A 10,787-nucleotide genomic window follows, 5' to 3' on the forward strand; every position below is an offset into this window, starting at 1 on the left:
GCTCAACCTCGGTTTGGGTTCGAGAATTAAATTCATTATTTTTATCACGTGAAACATTATAAGAAAAAAAAAGTGAGAATATTCGGTTTAGTGGCATTGTGTAGAAAGGTTGAAATCCCTAATCATATATTTTGAAGGCTTGGGCCTAAGAATTAGCCGCCCATGCAGGCTGGGCCTTGATCTCAAGTTATTGGGCTCAATTAGTGTTTTGAGCCAATCCATCAAACTTAAAGCCCAACGTAGGAGCAGGTTAAAGTGAGGAAAAAATTTGACTTACGAGATGTTTTTGAAAGACGTTCGATGAAAGGAAAATGGTAAGGCATCCATTCAATTCCTATTAAACTTTCAATATTCGTCGTTGAAAATGTATAATGAAATTTACGTCTTTAAACAAGGATATAAATGTATTGAACCATGATACAAATAAATGGGATTAGATAAAAGTAAATAGGATTAAACTATATAAGAATATGACTATAATACAAATAAATGAGACGGAAGTGCAATACAAAACAATCACACTCATAACATATTATAATTAGTCCAAATTTTCAATAGTTGCCAATTCGGTGTCATAGCAAGACCCTTGATGAAATGTAATATAGGCATTTGTAGACCCCTCTTCAGGTGGCAAGTTTTTGCATTTTGCCATTATTTTTTTATTTATCTTCTTGTCAACCCGAGGATGGGCTGTATGTGTTGGGCTTTGTGGAGCCTAGTTTTGTTTGATCCGGTTTGACGACCCGACCCGAATAATATTGCATGGCTTTTTTAATGGGAGATTTATTGAGGCCTGTTGGGCTCGTTTAGCCCATTGTGGAACCACCCTTTGTAATTAGGGTTTTTTAGTATGGTAGGGTTGCCGTGCTATATATATATAGAGAATATTGTAGCCGCTAGGTTGTACACTCTGTATTCTTCCCTGATAATAGTGATATCCCTGCAACTCCGTGGACGTAGGCAAATTGCCGAACCACGTAAATACTGTCTTGTGCGTGTGATTGTTTTTTTTCTTTGGCGTGTGTTTTCTCTAATTTTTGTTTCTCACGGGTTGGGAATTCGGTTTAATTCCCTACAACTGGTATCAGAGCCTAGGGTTAGGTTTGAGTGGGAGCAATGGCAGAGGAAGCAGGAAAGGCGTCTGGAATAGAAAAGTTTGATGGCACAGACTTTGCGTATTGGAGGATGCAGATTGAAGATTATCTCTATGGGAGGAAATTGCATCTGCCTCTTTTGGGGACAAAACCTGAGAGTATGAAGGCTGAGGAATGGGCGCTTCTTGACAGACAGGTTCTAGGAGTTATTAGATTAACTCTGTCTAGGTCTGTTGCACACAATGTTGTAAAGGAGAAGACCACAGCAGATCTGATGAAGGCTTTGTCCGGTATGTATGAAAAGCCGTCCGCAAACAATAAGGTGCATCTGATGAAGAAATTGTTCAATTTGAAGATGGTAGAGAATGCATCAGTAGCACAACATCTAAATGAATTTAATACAATCACAAATCAATTGTCGTCTGTAGAAATTGATTTTGATGATGAGATTCGTGCTCTGATTGTCTTGGCTTCTTTGCCAAACAGTTGGGAGGCAATGAGGATGGCAGTAAGCAATTCTACAGGAAAGGAAAAGCTCAAGTACAATGATATACGAGATTTAATTCTGGCTGAGGAGATTCGCCGAAGAGATGCAGGTGAAACCTCAGGATCTGGTTCTGCCCTAAACCTTGAGACAAGAGGCAGAGGTAATAACAGAAATTCAAATCAGGGTAGATCAAATTCTAGAAATTCTAATCGGAACAGAAGCAAATCTAGATCAGTCCAACAAGTACAATGCTGGAATTGTGGGAAAACAGGTCACTTTAAAAGGCAATGCAAAAGCCCTAAGAAGAAGAATGAAGATGATTCTGCTAATGCTGTAACAGAAGAGGTACAGGATGCATTACTTCTTGCAGTAGACAGTCCACTTGATGATTGGGTTTTGGATTCAGGAGCTTCGTTTCATACCACTCCACACCAAGAAATCATACAGAATTATGTTGCAGGTGATTTTGGTAAGGTGTATTTGGCTGATGGTTCAGCCTTGGATGTTGTGGGTCTAGGAGACGTTCGAATATCATTGCCCAATGGGTCTGTTTGGTTACTGGAGAAGGTTCGACATATTCCTGACCTGAGGAGAAATCTGATTTCTGTTGGACAACTTGATGATGAAGGACATGCAATACTATTTGTTGGTGGTACTTGGAAGGTTACAAAGGGAGCTAGGGTATTGGCTCGTGGAAAGAAGACTGGCACTCTGTATATGACCTCATGTCCAAGAGACACAATTGCAGTTGCTGATGCAAGTACTGATACAAGCCTATGGCACCGCAGACTTGGTCACATGAGTGAGAAAGGGATGAAGATGTTGCTGTCAAAAGGAAAACTACCAGAATTGAAGTCCATTGATTTTGACATGTGTGAAAGTTGCATTTTAGGAAAGCAAAAAAAGGTGAGCTTCTTGAAAACTGGCAGGACACCGAAGGCTGAAAAATTGGAACTAGTACACACTGATTTGTGGGGGCCTTCTCCGGTTGCATCCCTAGGAGGTTCAAGGTACTACATCACCTTTATTGATGACTCAAGTAGAAAGGTATGGGTTTATTTTCTAAAAAATAAATCTGATGTATTTGTAACTTTTAAGAAGTGGAAGGCCATGGTTGAGACAGAAACAAGTTTGAAAGTAAAATGTTTGAGGTCAGATAATGGAGGAGAGTACATAGATGGAGGATTCAGTGAGTATTGTGTTGCACAGGGAATTAGGATGGAGAAGACCATTCCTGGGACACCACAGCAGAATGGTGTGGCTGAGCGCATGAACAGAACTCTCAATGAGCGTGCTAGAAGTATGAGGTTGCATGCTGGACTACCAAAAACTTTTTGGGCTGATGCTGTTAGCACTGCAGCTTACTTGATAAACCGAGGACCATCAGTTCCCATGGAGTTCAGACTTCCTGAGGAGGTTTGGAGCGGTAAAGAGGTGAAGTTTTCACATTTAAAAGTTTTTGGTTGTATTTCTTATGTTCATATTGATTCTGATGCTCGTAGTAAACTTGATGCAAAGTCAAAAATATGTTTTTTCATTGGCTATGGTGATGAGAAATTTGGCTATAGGTTTTGGGATGAACAAAACAGGAAAATCATCAGAAGTAGAAATGTGATATTTAATGAACAGGTTATGTACAAAGACAGGTCATCTGTAGTGTCAGATGTTACAGAGATAGATCAAAAGAAATCTGAGTTTGTCAACTTAGATGAATTGACTAAAAGTACTGTCCAAAAAGGGGGTGAAGAAGATAAGGAGAATGTAAATTCACAGGTAGATCTGAGTACACCTGTAGTTGAAGTTCGCAGATCTTCTAGGAACACTAGACCTCCGCAGCGTTATTCACCTGTTTTAAATTATCTCCTGTTGACTGATGGTGGTGAGCCAGAGTGTTATGATGAAGCCTTGCAAGATGAGAATTCAAGCAAGTGGGAGTTAGCCATGAAGGATGAGATGGATTCCCTGTTGGGGAATCAGACATGGGAACTGACTGAATTGCCAGTAGGAAAGAAGACTTTGCACAACAAGTGGGTATACAGAATAAAGAATGAGCATGATGGTAGCAAACGTTACAAGGCCAGATTAGTTGTTAAAGGGTTCCAGCAGAAGGAGGGCATTGACTACACAGAGATATTTTCTCCAGTTGTGAAGATGTCAACAATTAGACTTGTACTTGGAATGGTGGCCGCAGAAAACTTACATCTTGAGCAGTTAGATGTGAAGACAGCATTCCTTCATGGTGACTTGGAGGAAGACCTTTACATGATTCAGCCAGAAGGGTTCATTGTTCAAGGACAAGAGAATCTAGTCTGCAAACTGAGAAAGAGCTTGTATGGCCTTAAACAAGCTCCTAGACAGTGGTACAAAAAGTTTGACAATTTTATGCATAGAATTGGGTTCAAGAGATGTGAAGCTGATCATTGTTGCTATGTTAAGTCCTTTGACAACTCTTACATCATATTACTGTTGTATGTGGATGATATGCTTATTGTAGGGTCTGACATTGAGAAGATTAATAATCTGAAGAAGCAATTGTCCAAACAGTTTGCAATGAAGGATTTGGGAGCTGCAAAGCAAATCCTTGGTATGAGAATCATTAGAGACAAAGCTAATGGTACATTGAAGCTTTCACAGTCAGAGTATGTGAAGAAAGTTCTCAGCAGGTTCAACATGAATGAAGCTAAACCAGTGAGCACACCCTTGGGTAGTCATTTCAAACTAAGCAAAGAACAGTCACCAAAGACAGAAGAAGAAAGGGACCATATGAGCAAGGTGCCCTATGCCTCAGCTATTGGCAGCTTGATGTATGCTATGGTGTGTACAAGGCCAGACATTGCACATGCAGTGGGAGTTGTGAGCAGATTCATGAGTAGGCCTGGAAAGCAGCATTGGGAGGCAGTCAAGTGGATTTTAAGATATCTGAAGGGTTCATTAGATACATGTCTTTGCTTCACAGGTGCAAGTTTGAAACTGCAGGGTTATGTAGATGCTGATTTTGCTAGTGATATTGATAGTAGAAAGAGTACTACTGGGTTTGTTTTTACTCTAGGTGGTACAGCTATATCATGGACTTCAAATCTACAGAAGATTGTTACTTTGTCTACTACAGAAACTGAGTATGTTGCAGCAACTGAAGCTGGAAAGGAGATGATTTGGCTACATGGTTTCTTAGATGAATTGGGTAAGAAGCAAGAGATGGGCATTCTACACAGTGACAGTCAGAGTGCAATTTTTCTTGCCAAAAATTCGGCTTTTCATTCAAAGTCGAAACATATACAAACAAAATATCACTTTATCCGTTATCTTGTTGAGGATAAACTGGTAATACTTGAGAAGATTTGTGGATCTAAGAACCCTGCAGACATGTTGACTAAGGGTGTCACTATTGAGAAGTTGAAGCTGTGCGCAGCTTCAATTGGTCTTCTAGCTTGAGGACAGGAGGATGAGTTGTAGGGATGAGGGATCGTTTCTTGGAGGATAGCGGTTTGATGTTGGTGATTGGACTAGTCTCCAAGTGGGAGATTTGTTGGGCTTTGTGGAGCCTAGTTTTGTTTGATCCGGTTTGACGACCCGACCCGAATAATATTGCATGGCTTTTTTAATGGGAGATTTATTGAGGCCTGTTGGGCTCGTTTAGCCCATTGTGGAACCACCCTTTGTAATTAGGGTTTTTTAGTATGGTAGGGTTGCCGTGCTATATATATATAGAGAATATTGTAGCCGCTAGGTTGTACACTCTGTATTCTTCCCTGATAATAGTGATATCCCTGCAACTCCGTGGACGTAGGCAAATTGCCGAACCACGTAAATACTGTCTTGTGCGTGTGATTGTTTTTTTTCTTTGGCGTGTGTTTTCTCTAATTTTTGTTTCTCACGGGTTGGGAATTCGGTTTAATTCCCTACAGTATGGAGGGCGGCGGGACAGGACTGAAAAGTGAGACTGATGTGGGTTGCCTAGGGCAGAGAAAAGGAGAGGCTGCCAGGAGAAAAGAAAAAAAGAGAGGCTGCCAGGAAGAGAGGGAAGGAGAGAAAAAACAGAGGAACCTGGGGGGAAAAAACAGAGTCACCTGAGAGGGATTCCGGAAGACAGAAGGAGGGAAAAAGAGAACAAAAGGAAAAGGAAGGAAGATAACTAGAGGGAGGGGGAGCAGCCCGGAGGGGATGGAAGTTGGCTTAAGAGGAAAGGCCAGGTGAAAGCAAAAAAAGAAAAAACAGAAAAGGAAGGGGAGCGTTTTAAGGTACGACTGCTAAGCCATATTTTTTTATTGCCATTGAAATCTTTTGGGTTGAGGTTATTATGCTATAATGTATCCGCTGCTTGTTCTTCATGTGAAATTGGATATAGAACTAATTCTTCTTTTGCTCTCCTTTGTGTGTTTGAGTGATACCTTTGAATCTCCATTTCCATAACCTGCTCTTCTCATTTCTCCATGTTGCAAGTCTCCTCATTTCCATCATCACGTCCATTTTCTCATGCCTCATACCCAACCAAATCTGTTAGCCGCATCCATTCCAACTTCCATACCCATCCATCAATCACCATGCACACCAAACTCACACCCGTGGTCATCTTTCTATGCTCATTAACCCCTCATCTCGCTTAAACTGATCCCCTCTCTTCCTCGTTTTTCATACCCACTGACCATCATCTTCATGCTAATATCAGACCCATCTTCTATCAATAATACCCATCGTTACCATCCCAACATGCTCAACACTATGCACCTTTCATCACTCTCCACGCATGCAAGGATCATGCACCCTTGGCTGCCATCACGCCCCTCCACACGCCATTTCTCTCATCACCTCTCATCGTTTGATTCATCAACGACATCCCGTATCCTTCCCGAGCATCCATCAAACCCGTCATCCACCTGCTGGTGCCGTGGCTTCGAGAGCCATATATCTCCACCGTCTCAGCGCCGCCCTTGAAGCCGTCATCTCTTCCCGTCTCCTCTACGTCGCTGCTGGTGGAGGCCTCGCCTGAAGGAGCTGCCCAGATGGAGAGGGATGCCTTGGGCTGTGATGGGGTTTGTGTTGGTGACGGGCTTGGGCTTGCCCATGATTGACCTTGGGCTTGAGAAGAAGCCCAACCCTGGCATTGTTAATGGAAGACAATATTCTCTTAAATGAATGGGCTGTGTTGAAAAGGTGGGTGCCTTGGGCTTGGGTTGGAGCACCAAGCCCAAGTTTGGGATCCAGTTAGCCTATTGGGCTTGCCCATAGTATCAGATATGGGCTTGTTTTTGAAGCCCAGGCCCAAGCGGAAAGATAAAAAAATAATGAGGAAGAGAAGGCCTCACTGAGTTATTCACCCATTTTAAAATTGGCCCATTTGCTTGCATCTACTTTATACGAATCATTTTCTTTAAAGCACTAATTTCTTAATAAACTTTCTAACTTCCAATTTCCAAGCCCAATTTATAAAAATTCAACCTTCAAATAATACTTCAAAATTCCGATCTTTAAAATTCAATTCCAATTTCCGAAAATTCTCATACACACTTTAATCTATTTAATTATTATTATTTTATGTATTTATTCTAAAATTCCATTTTAAACAATTCTTTAAAATTTCCGACTTTCAAATTTAATTTCTAATTCCAAAATTTCAATATTCACATTAATCTATTTAATTATTATTTTGATTATTTATTTCAAAACTCCATTTTAAATCAAATTCTCTAAAACTTCTTATTTTCGAATTAAATTCCTAATCTCAAAAATTCCCATATTCCCATTAATTTATTTAATCATTAGTATTTTATTTATTTATTTATTTTAAAACTCCATTTTAAATCAAATTCTTCAAAACTTCTGATTTCCGAATTAAATTCCTAATCTCGAAAATTCTCATATTCTCATTAATTTATTTAATCATTAATATTTTATCTCCATTTTAAATCAATTCTTTAAAACTTCAGATTTACGTAAATCCCTAATCCTGAAAATTCCTATATTCACATTAATTTAATCACTAATAGTTTGTTTATTTATCTTAAAATTCTATTTTAAACAATTCTATAAAATTTCTGACTTCTAAATCTAATTTCCAATTTCAAAAATTCCAGCATTCCCATTCATTTATTTATTGCCATATTCCTGTTAATTTATTTAATCATTAGTATTTTATTCATTTATTTATTTTAAAACTCCATTTTAAATCAAATTCTTCAAAACTTCTACTTTCAGAATTAAATTCCTAATCCCGAAAATTCTCATATTCTCATTAATTTATTTAATCATTAGTATTTTATCTCCATTTTAAATCAATTCTTTAAAACTTCAGATTTACAAATTAAATTCCTAATCCTGAAAATTCTCATATTCACATTAAATTAATCACTAATAGTTTGTTTATTTATCTTAAAATTCTATCTTAAACAATTCTTTAAAATTTCTGACTTCTAAATCTAATTTCCAATTTCAAAAATTCCAGCATTCCCATTCATTTATTTATTCCCATATTCCCGTTAATTTATTTAATCATTAGTATTTTATTTATTTATTTATTTTAAAACTCCATTTTAAATCAAATTCTTCAAAACTTCTGATTTCCGAATTAAATTCCTAATCCCGAAAATTCTCATATTCTCATTAATTTATTTAATCATTAGTATTTTATCTCCATTTTAAATCAATTCTTTAAAACTTCAGATTTACAAATTAAATTCCTAATCCTGAAAATTCTCATATTCACATTAAATTAATCACTAATAGTTTGTTTATTTATCTTAAAATTCTATCTTAAACAATTCTTTAAAATTTCTGACTTCTAAATCTAATTTCCAATTTCAAAAATTGCAGCATTCCCATTCATTTATTTAATCATTATTTTCGTCCTTATTATTATTATTCCATTTATTTATTTCAAAATTTCATTTTTAAACTTTTTTTTTGAATCCCAATTTCTGAACTTAATTTCCGATTTCTAAAATTTTAATTTCTTTCAAGTTTGACATCCTAAAATTCCAACTCTTAAATTTAATTCCCAATACTCCAATTTTCAAATAAATTTCAAAAATTCAATTTTCTCTCTAACAGTTTTAATTCTCTTCGGGTTTCAAATAATCTTCGATTTCTCTTGATTTTATATAAGCATGAATGCTATTTTCATAATTCCAGAATAATGGAATCTGTGAGACTAATTCGTGCAAAATAGAATGGGCTTTGGTAGGGGCCCCACATATGAGATTTCATGATTGATTGACTGATTGATTGATTTAATTGCCATGCATGAGATCGTTCTTTAATTGTGTATTAACCTCTCTCTCTTGATAGCGCATGATGGTTCGTTGCCCAGGTACGCACTCATTCCCAATCTAGTTAGTCTATATGCATTTGTCTGACTCCCATATGTGCATGATAGTTCCGAGTATTCATTGATCTCTTAATTAATTGCCATGATTGCTTCATTTTATTAGTAGAGACCCATTTAGGGACTTAGAGGGGTGCTACGATTTCTACCGTACCTTCCCGATAAGTAACCTGACTCCTCGAACCCGATCCGGTTTTTCACAGGCCGTCTTTTCCAAAATAAGGAGTCACACTTAGGGTTTTTCTTTCTTATTTTGTTTACCCTTTAAAAAAATAAAACAAAAATAAGTGGCGACTCCAAGTCATTTTCTAATAAATAAAATAAAAATCAATTTTTCAAAATAAAGATCGAGCTCGCCATTTGAGTGGGAAACGCATTGAGCCGAAATGCGGGGTCCACAGCATTCTAAAAAAAAATATATATGACATTAAGGTGTTTTTTGGATACGTTTTTTATTTTTTTAAAAATAAAAATAAATAGTAACTATTGTGTAAAATAGATAAACTCTTGGAAACCGACTTTAAAAAGATAATGATTTTTAAAGCCCATTTGAAAAATTTTAGGTATTAAAAAATTCATTATTTCAAAATTTGAAAATAATTTTTAACATTATAAATTAAGTCCCTATGTCCATTTATTTTATATATGAATTACTATAATTTTTTTAATTTTAAAAATAAAAAATATATATATACAAGCACCTAAGTTAGAAATTCTTTGTAGGTTGAAAAAAGTGAAGTTGAACTTCCTTTGGAAGTATTTTTATCTTTGTTTTATTTCTTGTTTCACTAATCAAGCCCAAAAACCCCTCTATTGATTAATGAACCATCATAGAGATATTCCATGGTTTTTCCCATTTTAGAAGACTCTTTTCCCAAGTAAATAATGCTCCATTTTTGGGTTTTAATTATTAACTTAATTCTTACTTTTGGTTGGTGTTAGGTAGTAACACATGTTTTGTATAAAGATAATAGCGTCCTAACACTATGGTAGGGCCAAATAGATGTGGCTCAAAAGAAGGTTAGCCCACTAATATTCATATGCTCCAAGATATTGACCTCTCAATTATTTCTATGTCACAAATCAGGTACATATTTCTTGATTTTACTGTTGAAATCAAATTTGATTGGATTTATCAGCTGACCTATGGGATATATTTTTCACTTTTCGGCTTTACTTCAAGGTTAAAACTTAAAACTCTTTGTTATAGTCATGAGTGGAAAGAAACAATCTAGGTTTTAGGTGAGACAGATGTGAACTTAAACATATTTTTTGTATTTTTTATTAACTCTAAATTATGGTTATGAATTTAAAGAGACAATCTTGATTTTATGAAATTTAACTTGTTTAAGGGCAAACCATATGAAAAAAAATGTCACCTAAAAAATAATATATGTTTATTAAATAATTCATAATTAAGATCCTAATGAGAAATGAATTAATAACTGTTTTTGCTTAAAATGATTTTTATGCGATGGGACATCATTCCCATCATATGTTTGGACCTTATTTTCAAATCAAAGGACTCGTGATCTTTTATTAATTACATGTTAATCATGCATAGACAAGTTTGACTCACTTAATAACTCATATGATCGAGCTTACCACTTACCGTAACAAAAGAAGGGGATGCAACATATCACGAAGGTTCTAATCTCTTCAAAAAAATTCATTATTGGATTAGTTATATACTTCATTTATTTCTAGTGATTTACTCAATATTCATACAATATCAAGTATTACGAATGATACAAGCCTTGATAAGAATCCAAAACGTGATTCTTTATTACGAAGCATCAAAGGGTAGTTGAGTTGAGAAAAAAGGGTTTTATGAAGAGTAACATTGAATTATACTCCAACCAAAAACAAGGAGCAGTGGGAGTAGGTC

Source organism: Vitis vinifera, chromosome 13 (assembly GCF_030704535.1).
Source record: "Vitis vinifera cultivar Pinot Noir 40024 chromosome 13, ASM3070453v1".
Taxonomy (NCBI): domain Eukaryota; kingdom Viridiplantae; phylum Streptophyta; class Magnoliopsida; order Vitales; family Vitaceae; genus Vitis; species Vitis vinifera.